The 14,878-nt window shown below is 46.4% G+C and overlaps 1 pseudogene; it reads left to right on the top strand.

The window, feature by feature from the left end:
* Nucleotides 1–14,878, top strand: part of LOC132571350 (zinc finger protein 420-like) — a 30,261-nt pseudogene that overhangs the window by 14,373 nt on the left and 1,010 nt on the right.

Below are 14,878 nucleotides of genomic sequence, written 5' to 3'. Positions count from 1 at the left end.
GAGAGGGGATAGGCCTCTCTGTCCACTCTGACCTGGAGAGAGGATTCATCAGAGCCAGGCTCAGCAGAAACCACAGGCAGTTTGTTACCACTTCCACAACTCTCAGCCTCAGTGGTGGCCACCAAATTGTGATTTGTTGGCAGCACCTGCTGTGTGACTCGCATAGCTGGCTTGGTACCACACGGTCTCCGCAAGTCACCCAAGTCCTGTGGTGGCTACCAGACAAATTGAAGCCACATAGCTATCCCAAGCCCAGTTCCACCTACCATACAACTTTGACAACTTGGCGGGGCCTGGTCACCACTAGACTCGCTACCGTACAACATTTGCAATTTGGACAGACTTTTCCCAGGGAGAAGCTGATAGCAGGAAAGAATGAGGGAAAGCTGAGAGCCAGTGGGGTGTTGTAGTTTTGGAGCATTCTGTCTGGGGCAGTGATGTCCTGAATTCTTGGTGCCAGGGAAGGAAGCAGCAGTGGGAGAGCTTCTGGGTAGGGTTACCAGGTTTGGGATGGAAAATATCTGGAGACTTCGGAGGTGTATCCTGGAGAGGGCAAGGCCTCAGTATGGGGAGGGGCCTCAGTATGGTACAATGCCATAGAGCCCACCCTTCAAAGCCGAGCCAACTCAGAACAAAATACTGTGTATAATCAAATTGCATATATAACACAAAGGCTGTGATCACACACGCTAAACAAAGCACTTTAAATGCACTTTCCAACTGGATTTTACTGTGTGAACTGGCAAAATCCAGCTGGAAAGTGCATTGAAAGTATATTGAATTATTTATTGTGTGTGATTGCAGCCTAAATGTCAAATATAGTATTATTAACGCCCTCCAAAGAATATACATTATATATTAGATTTCCGCGTCCATACATAGGAAGTATTTCCTTAAAGCCAAAAGTCCTGAATCACAAAGTGTCCAAAAGCATCCATTTAGCTATAGTCTATAGGGGAGGAGCCTCAGTATGGTACAAAGCCATAGAGTCCACCCTTCAAAGCAGCCATTTTCTCCAGGGGACCTGGAGGCTGAAAACCCTACTTCTGGAGTTCTGGCCCTGCTGGTGAACCTTCTGATGGCACCTGGGTTTTTTTTGCCATTGTGTGACACAGAGTGTGGGACTGGATGAACCATTGGCCTGATCCAACATGGCTTCTCTGATTAGGGTTGCCAAGTCCAATTCAAGAAATATATGGGGACTTTGGGGGTGGAGCCAGGAGCAAGGGTGTGACAAGCATTATTGAACTCCAAAGAGAGTTCTAGCCATCACATTTACAGGGACTGCACACCTTTTAAATGCCTTCCCTCTTTTGTGACTCAGAATTGAACTCCGTGGTCCAATTTTTTTTGAAACTTGGAGGGTGTTTTGAGGAGAGGTATGCCACAAATTTGGTGCCTCTACCTCAAAACACCACCACCGCCAGATACATGCAGATCAATTCTCCATTATACCCCATGGGAATTGGTCTTCATAGGGAATAATGTGCCCAGCAGACATTTCCCCCCACCACCACCGCTTTCAGATGACCTTGAAGTGGGGTGAGGCCTCCAAACCGGGGTATCCTCTGCCCCCACCTGGGGATTGGCAACCCTGTCAGGTTACAAAGAGTTAACCCGACAGAGTAAACCCGGACTGAGAGAGCTGAAGTGTAAACACCTTTCTGCACAGACTTTCCCTTCTTTGTTTTCCTGTGAGAATAAAGCAAGAGTCAAGTAGCACCTTTAAGACCAACAAAGTTTTATTCAGAATGTAAGCTTTCGTGTGCTCTAGGCATACTTCATCAGACTGTAGTATGAAATGGAAATCAGTCCTAAATATAGAGAAAGTGGGCAGTGAGTTAGTATGCCGAGTCATGGAAACGTTTTTAGCAAATTAAAAGAGTCACAAGTTGGGGGTGTGGTGTTTGTCACTTTGTTAACTGGGCTGAAACAGCAATGAAGGGTAATTAAGTTGGAATAACAAACTGATGTCCATGTACTAAACCCATTAAGTATCCTGGGTGTGAAGTGCAATAAATGAGAGTGTTGTAATGTTAGCTCTGGGTTTAAATTGAGGGCATAGGTTTCTGAGGTTTGATTTAAACATGTAACACACATATAAACATAATTCTAGTTTGCCATTTAAAAAAAACCATTAAAATAGAGTGGAATAACTCACTGCCCACTTTCTCTATATTTAGGACTGCTTGTCATTCCATGCTATTGTCTGATGAAGTGTGCTCCTAGCGCACGAAAGCTTACATTCTGAATAAAACTGTGTAAAGGTGCAACTTGCCTCTTGCTTTGTTCTACTGCAGGGGTGGCCAAACTGTGGCTCAGGGGCCACATGTGGCTCTTTCGCACATATTGTGTGGCTCTTGAAGCCTCCACTGCCTTGTCAGCCAGCTTGGAGAAAGCATTTCCCTCTTTAAATTACTTCTCCAAGCCAAGCCAGCTGGCAGCTTGGATAAGGTATTTAGTTAAAGTTGCTTTCTTTTTGCATCTCCCGCCGTCTGTTTGCCTTCCTTTCTTCTTCTTTCCTTCCTTTGTGGTTCTCAAACGCCTGATGTTCATGTCTTGTGCCTCTCAAACATCTGACGTTTATTCTAAGTGCCTCTTATGTTAAGGAATTTGGCCACCCCTGTTCTACTGCTTCAGACCAACACGGCTGCCCACCTGGATCTATCTTCCTGTGAGAATGTAAGAGTTAAAGCCAGAGAGCTTTGTTTCCTAGAGAGGCTTCTTTATGGGCTATTCTCCCTTCGTCTCCCCCTCACCCTCCCCCCCCCCAAAAAAGCTGTTTGATGTTTGCAACCAGAATCTGGTGAGTTGCAATGCCTTTGGGGCTAAGGAGCAATCACTGGGGCTTCAGTAGAGGGTTGGGTGGAAAATAAGTCCAGATGGAGAGATGCCCAGCCGGGGGTGGGGGGACCAAGACCCAGAGACTTGTGCTGGGTGGGAGGGGAAAATGGGCCCCCTGACGGCCTTCCCCTATAGGAAGAAGGCATGGGCTGCTCCGTAGGGTTGCCAATCCCCACGTGGGGGCAGGGAATCCCCCAGTTTGGAGGCCCTCCGCCTGCTTCAGGGTCATCAGAAAGCAGGGGAGGAGGGAAATGTCTGATGGGCACTCCATTATTCCCTGTGGAGACCTATTCCCATAGGGTATAATGGAGATTTGATCCATGGGTTTCTGGGGCTCTGGGGAATCTGTTTTTTCAGAGGCACCAATTTTGCAGCATAGCATCCAGTGCCTCTCCCCAAAATACTCTCCAAGTCTTAAAAAGGTTGGACCAGGGAGTCCAATTCTGTGAGCCCCCAAAGAAGGTGCCCCTATCCTTCATTATTTCCAATGGAGGGAAGCCATTTAAAAGGGTGTGCAGTCCCTTCAAATGGGATGGCCAGAACTCCCTTTGGAGTTCAATTCTGCTTGTCACACCCTTGCTCCTGGCCCCACCCTCAAAGTCCCCAGATATTTTTTGAATTGGACTTGGCAACGCTAGCTACTCGCCCCATTGGAATTGCTCCGAACAGAGAAATGCAAGAGAGCCTCTTTTCTCTGCAAAGCCAGAAGATTCCTCCAGTTTCTAAATCTACAAAGGAAAGTGGTGCTTTTTGAATTTGGAGGCAATAGAGAACAGGGTCACCGATGAGCCGGCAGGTGGGTGGAGGAAGAGAAAAGGAGAGGAGGGTTGGTACAGAAGAAACTGGGTGAAGAAGAGGGAGCTGTTCTGGAAGGGTGAAAAAAGGGACCATCCCCTGGCAGAATTTAGGGTTGTCAACCTCCAGGTGGTGGCTGGAGATCTGAGATGACACCTGACCTGTTGACAGAGATCCAGTCCCTTGGAGAAAATGGCTGCTTTGGAAGTTGGACTCTATGGTACTGTACCCCATTGAAGTTCCTCCCTTTTCCAAAGCCTGCCATTTTCAACCTCCAGATATTTCCCAAGCTGGAGCTGGCAAACCTAGGGCGGATGGATCGGGTGCTTCTCCCTCAAAAAAAGCCCAGAGCCCCTGCCCCTCGTTGAGGCTTAGCATTTCCTTCCCTTCCCTGCAAGAAGAAAACAGGAATACTAACCAGGAATTGCCCACTTTGTCATTCCTGATCAAGGATTGAAAAGTTGCAAGCTGAATTTGTGGGCTTTGCAGAGCTTGGTAGCCACACTGTCTGTCTGTCTGTCATCTCTCTCTCTCTCTCTCATCTATGTATCATATCTCTCTCTCTCTCTCTCTCTCTCTCTCTCTCTCTCTCTTTCTCTCTCTATCTCTATCTCTCTATCATCTATCCTTTTGGACTTTATCATTTTGTTCTTATTTTAGTCTTTAAAGCTTTCCAACCCTATTTTGATCAATATATGCAAAAAATACATCCCATTTTTCTTGTTAGCTTTGCCATTGTCATATAATCAGCTAGTTTATTTTTCCAGTCAATTAGTTCTGGGCATATTTCAGCTTTCCATTTTTAGGTAAATACCACCCTTGCCACCATCACCATGTATTTAAATAGTTTGTTATAATTTTTTGATACATTAGACCAGGGGTGGCCAGACTTGCTTACCGTAAGAGCCACATAACTTCCACCGGGGAAGTTGGTAGAAACCATTATCAAGGACAGAATGAGTAGGCACATTGATGAACACGAGTTATTGAGGAAGACTCAGCATGGGTTCTGTAGGGGAAGATCATGCCTCACTAACCTGCTACATTTCTTTGAGGGGGTGAACAAACATGTGGACAAAGGAGACCCGATAGATGTTGTTTACCTTGACTTCCAGAAAGCTTTTGATAAAGTTCCTCATCAAAGGCTCCTTAGAAAGCTTGAGAGTCATGGAGTAAAAGGACAGGTCCTCTTGTGGATCAAAAACTGGCTGAGTAATAGGAAGCAGAGAGTGAGTATAAATGGGCAGTCTTCGCAGTGGAGGACAGTAAGCAGTGGGGTGCCGCAGGGCTCGGTACTGGGTCCCATGCTCTTTAACTTGTTCATAAATGATTTAGAGTTGAGAGTGAGCAGTGAAGTGGCCAAGTTTGCGGATGACACAACATTGTTCAGGGTGGTGAGAACCAGAGAGGATTGTGAGGAACTCCAAAGGGATCTGTTGAGGCTGGGTGAGTGGGCGTCAACGTGGCAGATGCGGTTCAATGTGGCCAAGTGCAAAGTAATGCACATTGGGGCCAAGAATCCCAGCTACAATTACAAGTTGATGGGGTGTGAACTGGCAGAGACTGACCATGAGAAAGATCTTGGAGTCGTGGTAGATAATACACTGAAAATGTTAAGACAGTGTGCGTTTGCAATAAAAAAGGCCAACTCCATGCTGGGAATTATTAGGAAGGGAATTGAAAACAAATCAGCCAGTATCATAATGCCCCTGTATAAATTAATGGTGCGGTCTCATTTGGAGTACTGTGTGCAGTTCTGGTCGCCGCACCTCAAAAAGGATATTATAGCATTGGAGAAAGTCCAGAAAAGGGCAACTAGAATGATTAAAGGGCTGGAACACTTTCCCTATGAAGAAAGGTTGAAACGCTTAGGGCTCTTTAGCTTGGAGAAACGTAGACTGCGGGGTGACATGATAGAGGTTTACAAGATAATGCATGGGATGGAGAAAGTAGAGAAAGAAATACTTTTCTCCCTTTCTCACAATACAAGAACTCGTGGGCATTCGATGAAATTGCTGAGCAGAAAGGTTAAAACGGATAAAAGGAAGTACTTCTTCACCCAAAGGGTGATTAACATGTGGAATTCACTGCCACAGGAGGTGGTGGTGGCCACAAGCATAGCCACCTTCAAGAGGAGGTTAGATAAAAATATAGAGCAGAGGTCCATCAGTGGCTATTAGCCACAGTGTGTGTGTATGTATGTGTGTATGTATATATATATATTTGGCCACTGTGTGACACAGAATGTTGGACTGGATGGGCCATTGGCCTGATCTAACATGGCTTCTCTTATGTTCTTATGTTCTTATAGCATAAATGTCAGATGTTTGAGAGCCGCAAGACATGAATATCAAATGTTTGAGTGCCGCAAGACAGGAAGAAGGGAAGGGACGAGAAGGCAAGGAAGGAAGGAAAATAGGGGCAGTGGAGAGGCTTGGAGCTGGCATGGAGAAGTGATTCAAAGAGAGAAATACTTTCTCCAAGCCAGCCAACAGAGTGGTGGGGGCTTCAAGAGCCACACAATATGTGTGAAAAAGCCACATGTGGCTCCCAAGCTGCAGTTTGATTACCCCTGCACTAGACGGTAATATGTTTAATATATTTTTCAGATTCATCGGGAAGAGGACTTTCAATATCTTTTGTATTTCTTTGTGGATCTTTATCCAATATTGTTTAGCTTTGTTGCAGGACCACCGTAGCCACACAGATCTTGAGGCAGCTCTTCTTGTCAAGGGCATGGCAGAGGAACAGGGTGGGTTTGGGGCTCTTTCAGAGGCTGTGGCGAAGCAGGAATGGATGATGGGAAAGGAAGACTCAGGTGGCCCTGAAGAAAGCAAAGGGCCCAATTCCACTGAGGCTGGAAGCCACGGAGAATTCTGGAAAAGGACGGTGAAGAGATTTCTGGGAGAGGACCCCATTAGCTCCAACATACAATGCCAGAATTTCAGACAGTTCGGCTACCGAGAGGCCAAGGGACCCCGAGAGGTCTGCAGCCAACTCCACCATCTTTGCCATCGGTGGCTGAAGCCAGAACAAAGCACCAAGAAGGAGATGCTGGACCTGGTGATCCTGGAACAGTTCCTGGCCATCCTGCCCCCAGAGATGCAGAGCTGGGTCAGGGAATGCAGGCCGGAGACCAGTTCCCAGGCGGTGGCCCTGGCAGAAGGCTTCCTCCTCAGCCAGGCAGAGGAAAAGAAGCAGAAAGAGCAGGTGAGAGCATTTTTAATCCAGGAAATGTTGACTCAGTGGTAGAGCAGCTGCTTGGCATGCAAAAGGCCCTAGATCAGGGGTGTCAAACATGCGTTCCAGGGGCCGAATCAGGTCCCCTGAGGGCTCCTATCAGGCCCCCGAGCGACTGGCTCTTACCTGTGTCTTTCTTCCTCTCTCTTGCTTCCTTCTGCATCTCAGCTTACTTCACAAGGCTTGCTCAATCACACAGAAGCTACAAAGCAAAACCTCACTTTTCTCCATTGGTTGAGGCTCCTCCCCCTCCTGGTTCCCTGGGGAGGGAGGGAAAGAGCCAGAGCTTCCTTTGCCCAGTTCCTTGGATCCCACGGGAGAAATACAAAGAAAGCACCTTTCTTTAAGACCAACAGATGCTAATGTTTTAAGCATGTTTTATTTTAAGTTTCTTTAGTCACGTTTGTCTGTGTCCTTTAAAAAGTTTATATCTCTGCTATCTAATCTTAAATAGGTACACACATGGCCTGGCCTGGGTCGTCCCGGCAAGGTCTCATTTATGTCAGTTCCAGCCCTCATAACAAATGAGTTTGACACCCTTGCCCTCGATTCAATCCCTGGCATCTCCAGTTAGAGACCAGGCAGGAGGTGATGCGAAAGACCTCAGCCTGAGATTCTGGAGAGCCACTTGCCAGTGTTAGTAGACAATACTCACCTTGATACTTTGACCTGTATAGCCCAGGCTATCTTGATCCTGTCAGATCTTGGAAGTCAAGCAGGGTCAGCCGTGGCTAGTATTTGGCAGGCCGATGTCCAGGGAATGCCAGAGCTGTGATGCAGAGCCAGGCAATGGTAAATCACCTCTGAAAGCCTCTTGCCTTAAAAAATGTCTAGCTCGCCACCCAGTGGTGCATAATGCTAGAAGAGCTAGAACGTCTGGCTGCCAGACAATCTTAGGATCTCCTAGCTATTCTACACACAATGCCATTTGATAATAATAGTTATTATTATTACTGACCTTGATGGACCAAAGGTCTGATTCAGTAGAAGGCAGCTTCGGGTGTTCACATGTTCCATTAGTTGCCCAATTTTTCCTTAAAATTGCCTGAGGAGATATCCCCAATCTCCCATCACTTCTTTGCTAATTCCTCTCCCCATTCCTGTTCTGGGAACCCCACTTTTATTTCAGAAGCAGAGCTTATTAGCAGAAAGGGCCACCTGTTCCCTAGCAGCAGCAGAGGGCCCTTCGGACACCAGACAGAAGATGTTTTCCAGAGCTGTCGTGCTGGAGGGTGACCAAGAAAACACCTCTCTGGGTAAGGATTTCTGTGGTCTCTTTCTGTTTGGTTTGCCTATCTTGGCTGCCTAAAATCCCCAGGTCAATTTTATGTTCCCTCACCTGTTAGAATGAAGGAGACCTCCTCTACCCAATCTCATGGCTCATAAGAATATAGTCATCTGAAAGATCAATCCAGTTTATGCACGTTGCGGCAAAAAAAAAATCCCTGATTTCACAGATAGATGGTTGGGATCTGAAATAATTTATTTATTTGCAGGGCTTTTTTGTAGAAAAAACCCAGCAAGAACACATTTGCATATTAGGCCACCCCCCTGACATCACCATTGTTTTTCACAGGAGTTTTCTGTAGAAAAAGCCCAGTAGGAACTCATTTGCATATTAGGCCACACCTCCTGACACCAAGCCAGCTGGGACTGCATTCCTGCTCAAAAAAAGCCCTGTTTACTTGTGTTATTTCCCACTTTTCTTCCCCATGCGGACCCAAAGGTGATGTGGAGTAGCAGATAGAATGTTGGACCTGGATTCTAGGAGACCCAGGTTCAAATCCCCGCATGCTACCATGGAAGTTCGCTGGATGACCTTGGGCCCATCACAGAGTCTCATCCTGGACTACCTCACAGAGTTGTTGTTGTGAGAATGTAGAGAAGGGGGAAAGAATGTTCAAAGCCTAGCAGCTGACCTCATTCTCCTCTATCTTATTGTTCCGATAGCCCTGTAAGGTAGTGTCACAGAGTCCAAAATTAAGCCCATTGAGTTCTCAGAGCAACCGAACTTTTCTGTATTTTATTAAAATTATAGGAAGTTTTATTCAAATTTTATCAAACAAAGGATATAATCTACAGGCAACCCAACACTCTAAAGTCACACAGTGAAAATTAAAAAAAAATCTAGTTCCACTATCTTAACACATTTTCTTGTGTTAAATGGCACAAACCTTAATTCCCAGAATTGAAGACCACAGTTTATGTGTTCTCTACATTGCTGTCTGCTGCAATGAACGCTCTCTCTAAGCTGAGGAGTCTTGCAAGCAAAAATTCTACTTCATGAGCTACTGTTGTGAGTTAAAGTTGTGAGCGAACGATTTGGCTATTGCATAAATCAGCTCCTTTCTGAGCTGAGACAAAAACGTGTGAGCCTGAGGCTAAAAAAATGTGAGCTAGCTCACACTAACTCAGCTTAGAAGGAACTCTAACTGCAATATAAGCATATCATAGTCCAGGCTGTCAACACATAAGCATCCAAACTAGCCTTCTTTCTCCCCCAGGCTCTTAGCTCAATTATAATTTTTGGCCAAGCAGCATGAGGTGATGATGACGACACCCAATCAGGTCATGTTCTTGCTGGAACCCTCTAGAAAATTACCTCATCACCCCTGATTCTCTTCCTCACACCCTATGGGACACTGGTTCTCAGAACCTGATAACCACACTTCTAGCTCTGGCCTTGAAGATGATAAGGGCTGAGTAAGCAGAGACCAGTTAGTAACACTTGGGGATAGAACGAACCCATTACCATTCACATTAACCCTTGAGGTGATCAGGGGTGCTTTTCCTCACAGGTAGGTTTGGTGGAAAGGATGTGTCTGGCTTCCACGCCTCAATGGAGAGTCAAACTAGAGAGTGCAATGGAGAAGTGGTGGCCAGGTCTTCCCATTATGTTCAATAGTGAAAGAGAAGCCAGGTCTACTGATTGACTCAAATGCAGAAAGGGAGGCCAGGTCTACCAATTGACTCCCATGTAGAACTGGAGGCCAGGTCTACCCATTGAGTTCAATGGAGAAGCAGAGGACAGGTCTGCCAGTTGGATTCAGTGGAGGAGCAGAAGCTGGGTCTACTGATCATATGCAATAGAGACATAGAGGCCAGGTCTACCCATTGTGCTCAATGGCAAAGGGGAGGCCAGGTCTTCCAATTGACTCTAAGGCAGAACTGGAGGCCAGGTGTACCGATTGCGTCAAACTTGGGTCTCCAAGATCCTAATCCAGCCCTCTAGCCACTACACTACACTGCCTTCCATTTGTATTTGTGTGAGCCTGGCTGCTGATTACGGTGTCTTTGGCTGTCCATCAGATGTTGTGGAAGCCAAGGGGTTCAGTGTCTTTTGAGCAGAACACACAAGCTGGCAAACGGTGGCAGGGATTAGACAGAGGGGTTTTTCCCAGACACATTATTGGCCTTTGAAACGCATCCTGAAATATTTTCCCACCATCCTTGTGTCTTTCACAGGCAGTGGTGTGACACCAGAAAAACATCGGAGGCTCACCTTTCTTGATGGTTTGATGGACACAGCTTCTGGGCAAACGGATCAGGTAAGGGGGTGGGAGAATCACCGTGGACAGCAAAAGAGAGAGTACAGTGGCTCGCGAGTCTGTCCCCACCACAAATATTCTTCAGCCTTACCAAAATCCTGTTCTTGTCAGCCAGAAAGAAGACGGCAGAAGAAGATTGCAGATTTATACCCCACCCTTCTCTCTGAATCAGAGTCTCAGAGCGACTTACAATCTCCTTTATCTCCTTCCCCCACAACAGACACCTTGTGAGATGGGTGGGGCTGAGAGCCCTTTCAAGGACAAGTTACAAGAGCTATGGCTAACCCAAGGCCATTCCAGTAGGTGGAAGTGGAGGAGTGGGGAATCAAACCTGGTTCTTTAGCTTGGAGAAACCATTGAGGGGTGACATGACAGGTTTACAAAATTATGCATGGAATAAAGTAGGTAGAGTAAGCAGTACTTTCCCCCCTTTCTCACAAGATAAGAACTCGTGGGCATTCGATGGTATTAAGGAGCAGTAGACTTAGAACGGATAAAAGGAAGTACTTCTTCATCCAAAGAGTAATGAACACATGGAATTGGTGGTAGCTACAAACAGCTTCAAGAGGGGATCTGATGAACATCTGGAGCAGAGGTCCATAAGTTGCTATTAGCCACAAAGTACAGATGGAACACTCTGTCTGGGGCAAGTGATGCTCTGTATTCTTGGTGCTTGGTGTGGAGAGTTCTGTAGTTATAGCCCCAGTGGTGGACCTCCTGATGGCACCTTGGTTTTGGCCACCGTTTGACACAGATAGTTGGACTGGATGGGCCACTGACCTGATCCAACATGGTTTCTCCCTCTCACTGTTGCCCCCCAAGCACCAAGGGTACAGAGCATCACTGTCCTAGACAGAGTATTCCATCTGTACTTTGTGGCTAATAGCCACTGCTCGACCTTTGCTCCAGATGTTTCTCCAATCCCCTCTTGAGGCTGTCTGTGCATGTAGCTGCCAACACTTCCTGTGGCAATGAACCCTATGGGTTACTAACTCTTTGGTGGGGAAATTCCTGGAGATTGGGTGGTGGAGCCTGGTGAGGGTACGTTTTGGGATAAGAAGGAGAGACCTCAGAGGAGTATAGAGTCCGCCCTCTTAACTAGTCATTTCCTTCAGGAGAACAGATACCTATTGAAGGAGCTGGGCATGTTTAGCCTGGAGAGGAGGCAGCTGAGAGGTGATATGATCATCATCTTCAAGTACTTGAAGGGCTGTCATATAGAGGATGGTGTTGAATTGTTTTCTGTGGCCCCAGAAGGGAGGACCAGAACCAATGGGTTGAAATTAAATCAAAAGAGTTTCTGGCTCAACATTAGGAAGAACTTTCTGACCATTAGAGCGGTTCCTCAGTGGAACAGGCTTCCTTGGGAGGTGGTGGGCTCTCCTTCTTTGGAGGTTTTTAAACAGAGGCTAGATGGCGATCTGACAGCAATGAAGATCCTGTGAATTTAGGGGGAGGTTTTTGTGAGTTTCCTGCATTGTGCAGGGGGTTGGACTAGGTCATGGGTGGCCAATGGTAGCTCTCCAGATGTTTTTTGCCTACAACTCCCATCAGCCCCAACCATTGGCGATGCTGGCTGGGGCTGATGGGAGTTGTAGGCAAAAAACATCTGGAGAGCTACTGTTGGCCACCGCTGGAGTAGATGACTCTGGAGGTCCCTTCCAACTCTATGATTCTATCATCTGGAGATCAGTTTTAATTCCAGGAGATGTGAAGGCCCCTCCAGGAGGTTGGCAACCCTCCTCCTGATCCTTTTCTGGAAAGCTGTTTCCAACAGATGGTGCTACATTCAAAAATGCCCATGATCACAAGGGGAAGGATTCTGCTATTACTTACAAGGAGGGAATGCTGTCTTTCAGGACCTGGTGGCATTCGAAGATGTGTCTGTGGATTTCACCGAAGAAGAATGGGCACTGCTGGATCCAGGCCAAAAGAACCTGCATTGGGAGGTCATGCTAGAGAATTTTGCGAATCTGTCACGCCAAGGTAAGGCTGCTGCTTCTTTTTGTAGCTGCAGTGAGTTGAGGTTTACACTGCAACTTGAATGATTAAAGGATTGGAACATTTTCCCTATGAAGAAAGGTTAAAACACGTGGGACTCTTTAACTTGGAGAAATGTTGACTGAGGGGTGCCATGATAGAGTTTTACAAGATTATGCGTGGGATAGAGAAGGTAGAGAAAGAAGTCCTTTTCTTCCTTTCTCACAATATGAGAACTTGTGGACATTCAATGAAATTGCTGAGCCGTCGGGTTAGAACGGATAAAAGGAAGTACTTCTTCACTCGGAGGGTGATTAACATGTGGAATTCACTACCACAGGAGGTGGTGGTGGCTGCAAGCATAGCCAGCTTCAAGAGGGGATTAGATAAACGTATGGAGCAGAGGTCCATCAGTGGCTACTAGCCACAGCGTATTGTTGGAACACTCTGTCTGGGGCAGTGATGCTCTGTATTCTTGGTGCTTGGCGGGGAGGCACAGTGGGAGGGCTTCTAGTGTCCTGGCCCCACTAGTGGACCTCCTGATGGCACTTGGGGGATTTTTTTGGCCACTGTGTGACAGAGTGTTGGACTGGATGGGCCATTGGCCTGATCCAACATGGCTTCTCTTATGTTCTTGCATAACTGTGTACAGTTCTGGTCATCGTATCTCCAAAAGGACATAGCAGAGCCGGGGAAAATACAGAGGAGGGTAGCTAAAATGATGAGGAATCAGAGCACCTTCCCTGTGAGGAAAGGATGAAGAGTTTGGGGCTTTTCCATTGAGAAAGGAGATGAGTTAGGTGGAACACAATAGAGGTTTATAAAATTATGCATGGGGTGGAGAGAGTTGAGAGAGAAAACTCTTTCTCCCTCTCTCGAAAGACTAGAACTGGGCATCCAACGAAGCCGATGGGCAGTAGGTTCAGGATGAACAAAAACAAAGACTGATTTACAGATTCACACAGAGAGGAATTAAAATGTGGAATTTGCTGACAGAGGATGTAATGGCAGCTACGGGAGTAAGCTTTAAAAGAGCATTAGATCAGTTCATGGGGGAGGTCTGTTAGTGTCTACTATGCTAGATTCGAGTGCAGGAACAACTTGGAGACGCAAGATTTCTGGGGTATCAGCTTTTGAGAGTCAAAGCTGTCTTCATGGGATACAAGTCAGAAGGATTCTTATATCTCCTTAGATCAGGGCTGGCCAAACTTGCTTAACTTAAGAGCCTCATAGAATAAATGTCAGAGGTTTGAGAGCCACAAGACATGAACATTAGATGTCTGAGAGTCACAGGACAGGAAGGAAGGAAAGAAGGCAAATACATTGAGGAAAGGAGAGGTGGAAAGAAAGCAACTTTAAATTCATTCCTCAAGCTGCTGGCTGGCTTAGTTTGGAGAAGTGATTTAAAGATAGAAATGCCTTTTAGGAATGGGGCGGTGGGGGCTCCAAGAACCTCACAATATGTGCTAAAGAGCCACATGTGGCTCCCGAACCACAGTTTGGCCACCCCTGCCTTAGATCCAAATTGTAAACAAAAAGTCTTTAAGGTGCTCCTGGACTCCTGCTCTTTTCTGCTGCTACAGACAGACTAATTCAGCTACCCACCTTGATCTCTCTCCCAACTTTAGAGGCTCTTTCAAAGCATGTCTGACTATAAATGGAAAAATAAATGAACACGTCAGGTTGGATTGCAGCTCCACTGATGAGCTGCAGACTGCTCTGAAGCTGTAAATTTTCTGACAGCCCAAAGTCTTAGGGTTCCCTGTGCCTTCCAAGAACAGGATTTTGAGGAGAATTTCACACCTTCATGAGGATGGGAGGTGGGAAAACTGTGCTCTGTGAGTGGGTCTTTGCCCCCATAGAAACGTCTAGTTTGGATCCAGGCAATCGCATTGTGTGTCACCTGCAGGATCAGCTAATCCAGGGGTGTCAAACATGTGGCTCAGGGGCCAAATCAGGCCCCTGGAGGGCTCCTATCAGCCCCCCAAGCAACTGGCTGTCATCTGCTTCCTTCTCCCTATATCTTGTTTCCTTCTGTATAACAACTTGCTTTGCAAGGCTTACTCAATTGCACAGCAGAGATACTGAGCCAAGCCTCTCTTCCTTCTATTGGCTGAGGCTCCTCCCCTCCCCCCAGTCCCTTTAAAGGGAGAGGAAGGAAAGAGCCAGAGCTTCCTTTGACCAGTTCTCTGGATCCCATGGGAGAAATATAAAGAAAGCACCTTTAAGACCGATGAGTGCTAATGTTTTAAGCATGTTTTTAAGGGTTTTTTTTAAAAAAAATCTTTAATTGTGTTTGTCTGTATCCTTTATGAAGTTTATATCTCTGCGACCTAATCTTAAATAGATACGTACATGGCCTGGCCTGACATGGCCTCATTTATGTCAGATCTGGCCCTCATAACAAATGAGTTCAACACCTCTTAGCGAATTGATTCATTCTGCAGTTTCAAGGTTCATTTCTTCCTCAT

The sequence above is a fragment of the Heteronotia binoei genome, chromosome 5 (assembly GCF_032191835.1).
Source record: "Heteronotia binoei isolate CCM8104 ecotype False Entrance Well chromosome 5, APGP_CSIRO_Hbin_v1, whole genome shotgun sequence".
NCBI lineage: Eukaryota > Metazoa > Chordata > Lepidosauria > Squamata > Gekkonidae > Heteronotia > Heteronotia binoei.
This window is presented reverse-complemented; position numbering and strand designations above follow the sequence as displayed.